The following is a 6,000-nucleotide window of genomic DNA, read 5'->3' as shown; positions in this document are numbered from 1 at the left end:
GCCCTGCTTAACGAAATTTCCGCTTAACGAAAGGTTTTTTTTCTAGCGGAGGTTGCCTCGCTAGACGAATTCGTTTTACAAAAAATTCATCTAGCGAATCGCGGTTTCCCATAGGAATGCATTGAAAATAATGCAAAAAAATAAATAAATAAAATTTCAATGCACTGTACCTCGGTTTATGAACACAATTGGTTCCGGATGTCTGTTCATAAACTGAAGTGAACTTTCCCATTGAAAGTAATGGAAAGTGGATTAATCTGTTCCAGACGGTCCGCGGAGTAACCGTTCATAAACTGAAGCGAACTTTCCCATTGAAAGTAATGGAAAGTGGATTAATCCATTCCAGACGGGTCCGCGAAGTACTTAAACTGAAGCGTTCATAAACTGAAACATGGGTGTAATTGGTTCCGGAAGTCTGTTCATAAACTGAAGTGTTCATAAACTGAAGCGAACTTTCCCATTAAAAGTAATGGAAAGTGAATTAATCCGTTCCAGATGGGTCCGCGGCGTTCATAAACCGAAAATTCATAAACCGAGGTGTTCATAAACCGAGGTTCCACTGTACTTAAACTGAAGCGTTCATAAACTGAAGCGAACTTTCCCATTGAAAGTAATGGAAAGTGGATTAATCCGTTCCAGAGGGGTCCGCGGAGTACTCAATCTGAAGCGCACTTAACCCAAAGCATGGGTGTAATTGGTTCCGGAAGTCTGTTCATAAACTGAAGCGTTCATAAACTGAAGTGAACTTTCCCATTGAAAGTAATGGAAAGTTAATTAATCCGTTCCAGATGGGTCCGCGGCATTCGTAAACCAAAAATTCGTAAACCGAGGTGTTCATAAACCGAGGTTCCACTGTATAAGAATCTTAGAGCACCTTAAATGACTCTGTTGGTTTGGTGAAACAGACTAACAAGAACCAAAGCAGACCTTTTCTCCTTTGCAGGGGGAAAATGTTTTGCAGTGGATGTGTCCCCTGACTCAAAGGCCGCAAGTTCCTTAAACAATGGATGGGGAGCCTGTGGCTTTCTAGATGTTGTTGGACTAAAACTCCCATCATGCCTGACCATTTGCCATGCTGGCTGGGGCTAAAAGGAGCAAGAAGCCACCAACATCTGGAGGGCCACAGGCATAGCTGTCAACCCTCCCTTTTTTGTGGGAAACTCCTTTATTCCAAGCCACAGCTGTCAAGTTTCCCCTTTTTTTGTTGGAAATTCCCTTATTCCAGTGCCGTTTCCTGCTGCTATCCTGGATTGTTAGATATACTGTAGACCAGGGGTGGCCAACTCCCAAGAGACTGGAATCTACTCACAGAGTTAAAAACTGGCAGTGATCTACCCCCTTTTTTAGGGGTTCAGGTCAAGGTTGTTGAGATTTTTTGAGGCAGGAGGGAAACCCCGTTTTTGGGGCGTGAAGAGCTAAAATTTTGAGCCTTTGGGGGGGAGCCAAAGTTGTTGAGCTTCTTTAGGGGAAGCCGGTGATCTACCAGTGATCTACCACAGATGTCCAGCGATCTACTGGTAGATCACGATCTACCTGTTGGACATGCCTGCTGTAGACTGTCCCCAGGACAGGTGAGGCTGCTGATCCCTTATTTTCAAATCCGAAAGTGGACAGCTATGGCCACAGCTTCCTCATCCCTGTATTGAGAGAAGGGGCGTTTCTCCCAGGTGAAATGTAGGCTCTCCAAACACCACCTATTACTTTCCTCCTCTCTCCATTGTCAGAAACAATTCAAGAGGAGAAGGCAGGCAAGATGTACAAACAGATGGGACAGTGCTATTTAAACATTATACCAATTTCAGAACATTTGTGAAGAGATGCTGAGTCCAGAACAGGCTGGTTTTTCTTTTCCCTTTGGGAGAGAGAAGGAATCAAAGAATTGCACAGCGGCGAAGTCTGTAGCTGCGTGACAGAGCAAAAGCATCACAATGCTAAAGGTCCGAATATAATTCCCCGCATTTCCAGGTAGGGCTGGTGCAAAACCCTATCCGAGACCCGAGACCCTACTCCTTGTAGACAACACTGAGCCAGTTAAATCAATGGCCTGCAGCAGCTTCATATCTGCAGACATATTCACGCTTATCAACCAACACAGTTACCACCTGCCATGACAAACAACAAGGCAAGGAGGAAGATTAAGCAAATGAATGAAACAGCTGACTTGCAGGAAAGCACCAACTATTACGTCATATAGTTTTCTGTTTTTATTATAGACTTTTTTTATCCACATGAATGTTAAAGAAACTACAACAGAGTTAAATACCTTTTTTTCCTTTTAATCTCAGGGGTTATATTTTTAATTACACTCAATAATAAATTGTAAAATATTTCCAGAAGAGTACAATCTTCATTCATACAGCAGGCAAAATACTGGGAGAGAACAGAGAGAGTCTGGGAAAAGGTGGTTGAGTAGATGAGGATCCTTGAATTTCCCAGTCCGCTTTCAGAAAGCGCTGGGTATGGCTGATGCTCTTCCATCAATACATCTCAATGTCACGCTAGCCCAAGTGTGTTCGTTATTATTATTATTTTCCTGAATCACGTTCCTTTCCACAAAAGAATCACTCTTCAAAAGCAAAACAAGCCAAACTCTCCACGTGCTTTTGCGACATTGGAATGGGAAGCATTGGAAGGGTCTTTTGTGTGGGTTTAGCCACATGACTGGGTCAGAAAGCCTTTTCACAGTTTCTATCAAGTTGAGGAGTCCTTCTAAAAACGCCAAACCAAACTCTGGTACCACCAAAAAGATCCAAGACAGGCATTCTTGAATTGTTACAGCTTTTTAAAAACTCCTCCTCCTCCTCTTCCTCCTCCTCCTCCTCCTCTTCTTCTGAAATTAATAAATGTCTGCTACATTCTAATTTACATGGTTGTCCATGAAGCTTTGAGGTCACTTGTCCTTGGGTTCAATGGAACCTGATTTATTTTTGTTTCTTCCTTATTATTATTTTAAAAACCACCCAAAGCCCTTCCATTTTCAGTCTTCAAATAAGTCTGAAATCAAAGCGATGGGTGGGTCGTTTCTTATCAGAGGATCCTGCGCTCCTGCTATAAGGTGACAGAAAAGAAAATATTAGAACAGGCTATAAATCAATAACATGATTTGATTTAATTACATAAATCTTAGCTATGACCGTCTATAATTTAACAATTATCTCCCATCGACAGCAATAAAATAGAATAAGAAGAAAGCCTTATATCCCTTAGCTACAGCAAGTTGGCAAGGCTTAGGAAGTGTAGACAGATCCACCAATAAAAATGTTCTGACAGTCATAGAATCATAGAATTGTAGAGTTGGAAGGGACACCCAAGGACCATCTAGTCCAACCCCCTGCAATGCAAGAATCTCAGCTAAAGCATCCATGACAGATGGCCATCCAACCTCTACTTCAAAGCGTCCAAGGAAGGAGAGCCCAAAATCTTCCAAGGGTGACTGCACCACGGTCGAACAGCTCTTACGGTCAGAAAGTTCTTCCTGATGTTTAGTCGGAATCTCCTTTCTTGTAATTTGAAGCCTACCCTCCAGAGCAGGAGAACAGGACCCTGTTCTCATTGGGTCTAAACTGCCACCATTCACAGAACACAGAAGTGGAAACCCTGAATCTGTGCCACATTCAACCTCCACAGAAGGGGGTCCCGTTTTCCAGGTCAATGCTGAATTGCTGCCCAGCCCAGTGCTGCCCAGAGTGGGTTGAAGCTGGACGTGTTCCTTGAGCGGCATGCCGAAATAAAAACTACGCACACAAATTCAAAATCGGGCAGGATTTAACATTTCAGCTTATTTTAAATGGATAAATCCGACCCCATATGAATCAATGTTTCCCTCCAAGCAAATTCAAGGCAAAGGAATTTGTGTGAAAGCCTCTCTCTCTCACCTCTGTGCAGTTCATTTGAGCAATCGGGCAGCAGTAGAGATGAGACTGATCTTCCCTGCTCTGCAACGCCACCCAGAGAACAGCCAGAGAGGGTTGTACTGCACCTCATGAGTCCAACTGGACCAGGCAATTAGAGGAGCCAAAAGAAGCTTGAGTTATCATGAGTTCAGTACGTTAGTTTCAGAAGCTTATCAGAGCAGCTGCTTTGCAGAATGTGGCCAGCTACTCGACCTCACCTGTATCCCAGTCTCTGCCTGCTTTTTCTATGTTCACCGATCTAGACCTTGACTTGTGCCCAACCTGGTCTCTGGCCCTTGCAGGCCAAATCCTGCTGGGCCCAACACTGCAAAAAATAAGGGGACTGTCAGCTTCTGTCAGGCTACACAACGCAAGGCTGGCAGGCTGCATTTACCTGTTGCGCAGAATTGCTTGAGCAAGTAAGATTTGGCTTGAGCATGCTTAGGTATGCAAAGAGTGAACAGCACAGTAGATAAATTTCTCATGCTGGGTCTCTTGTCACTGACATGCCTCCCCTGCAGACAATCTGATTTTTTTTTCTTTTATAAAAAAGTAGACAGCAGTGCTTTTCAAAGATTAGTGTTCGCTTAAATGCTAACTAAACCATCCAAGCAGAGAAACCGCTGGGATTATTACCAAGAATAGACAGATCTATTTAGAGCAGGGTGTTTGTTTTCGTTTGTTGGCTCTTGAAACAAAAAGAATGCAAACGACCGCGTACATTGGTTGCAGGTGTCTTAACGAAGTGGAGGAGCAATGCTCAGTCGGTAGAGCACGAGACTCTTAATCTCAGGGTCGTGGGTTCAAGCCTCACGTCGGGCCAAAGATTCCTGCTTTGCAGGGTGTTGGACCATATGAGCCTTGCGGTCCCTTCTGACTCTACAGTGCTATGATTCTATGGACTGCCTGGAGGAGATACCAAGTTCAAACTCTGGTATCTCCAGTTAAAAGGATCGGGTGATGGGATGAACCTCTCCTGGAGACCTTGGAGAGCTGCTGTCAATCAGAGTAGACATAGCGTGTTAGGTGCAGAAATGGTTGGAAGTCATATAACTCACATTCCCATGTATCCATTTATAAACAGATACATAAAACAAAATTTATGCTTGATCTCAGCTGAAAGACTGAGAAGCGACTGGGACAAGACCTAAAACAAGGGTTGGGAACCTGTGGCTGTTTAGATGTTGTTGGGTTCCTACCTCCCATCAGTCCCAGCCAGCATGGCCAGGGTTGGTGAGAACGGTCAACATCTGGAGGATGTAGAACATTAGCATCTGGAAGGTCACAAATTCCCCACCCCTGATCTAAATGTTTCCTTAGGTATTCCTGATTATACTAATGAAGTTGGCTTCATGGAATGGGAATGTCATGTAGATGAACCATCACTCACGAGCCTACTTTGGCACATATCCAGCTAATTCTGAATTACACGCCCATTTAGTGTGAGATCTTTATTTCAAAGAGCTCCAGTGCAGCCATGTTGACACACATGATGCTGTGGGTCAGTTCAGGGTGCTGAATTGTGCTATAAACTGCGTTCAAATGAACTCATAGCTGTCCTAGTTACAGGTAGGTAGCCGTGTTGGTCTGAGTCGAAGCAAAATAAAAAAAATTCCTTCAGTAGCACCCTTCAGCTCTCTATATTGGACAAACAGGCCAAACCCTACGCCAAAGGATAAATGGACATAAATCTGACATCAGGAACCACAAGACAGAGAAACCAGTAGGAGAACACTTCAATCTCCCAGGACATTCTATACAAGATCTCAAAGCAGCTGTTTTATTACAGAAAAAATTCAGAAACAGACTGGAAAGAGAAGTTGCTGAATTGGAACTCATTACCAAGCTTAAAACCATGGAGCCACCTGGGATGAACAAAGACATAGGATTCTTATCTCATTATGCATGATCAAGCTTTCTTTAGTGCCTCAGCCCTTGCTTTCCCCCCCAGGACCAATTGCAGTCATCAGCAGTCATTAACAGCCATCAACAGGTTTACCACTCCTATCAGCCCATCACCCATTCCCACCCCCCCCACCCCCCTCTGTATATACATAAGGGTCTGGCTCTTCTGTTTCAAGTGTATCTGAAGAAGTGTGCATGCACA

This window comes from Zootoca vivipara, chromosome 10 (assembly GCF_965207765.1).
Source record: "Zootoca vivipara chromosome 10, rZooViv2.hap1.1, whole genome shotgun sequence".
Taxonomy (NCBI): domain Eukaryota; kingdom Metazoa; phylum Chordata; class Lepidosauria; order Squamata; family Lacertidae; genus Zootoca; species Zootoca vivipara.
Note: the sequence above shows the minus strand (reverse complement) of the source record.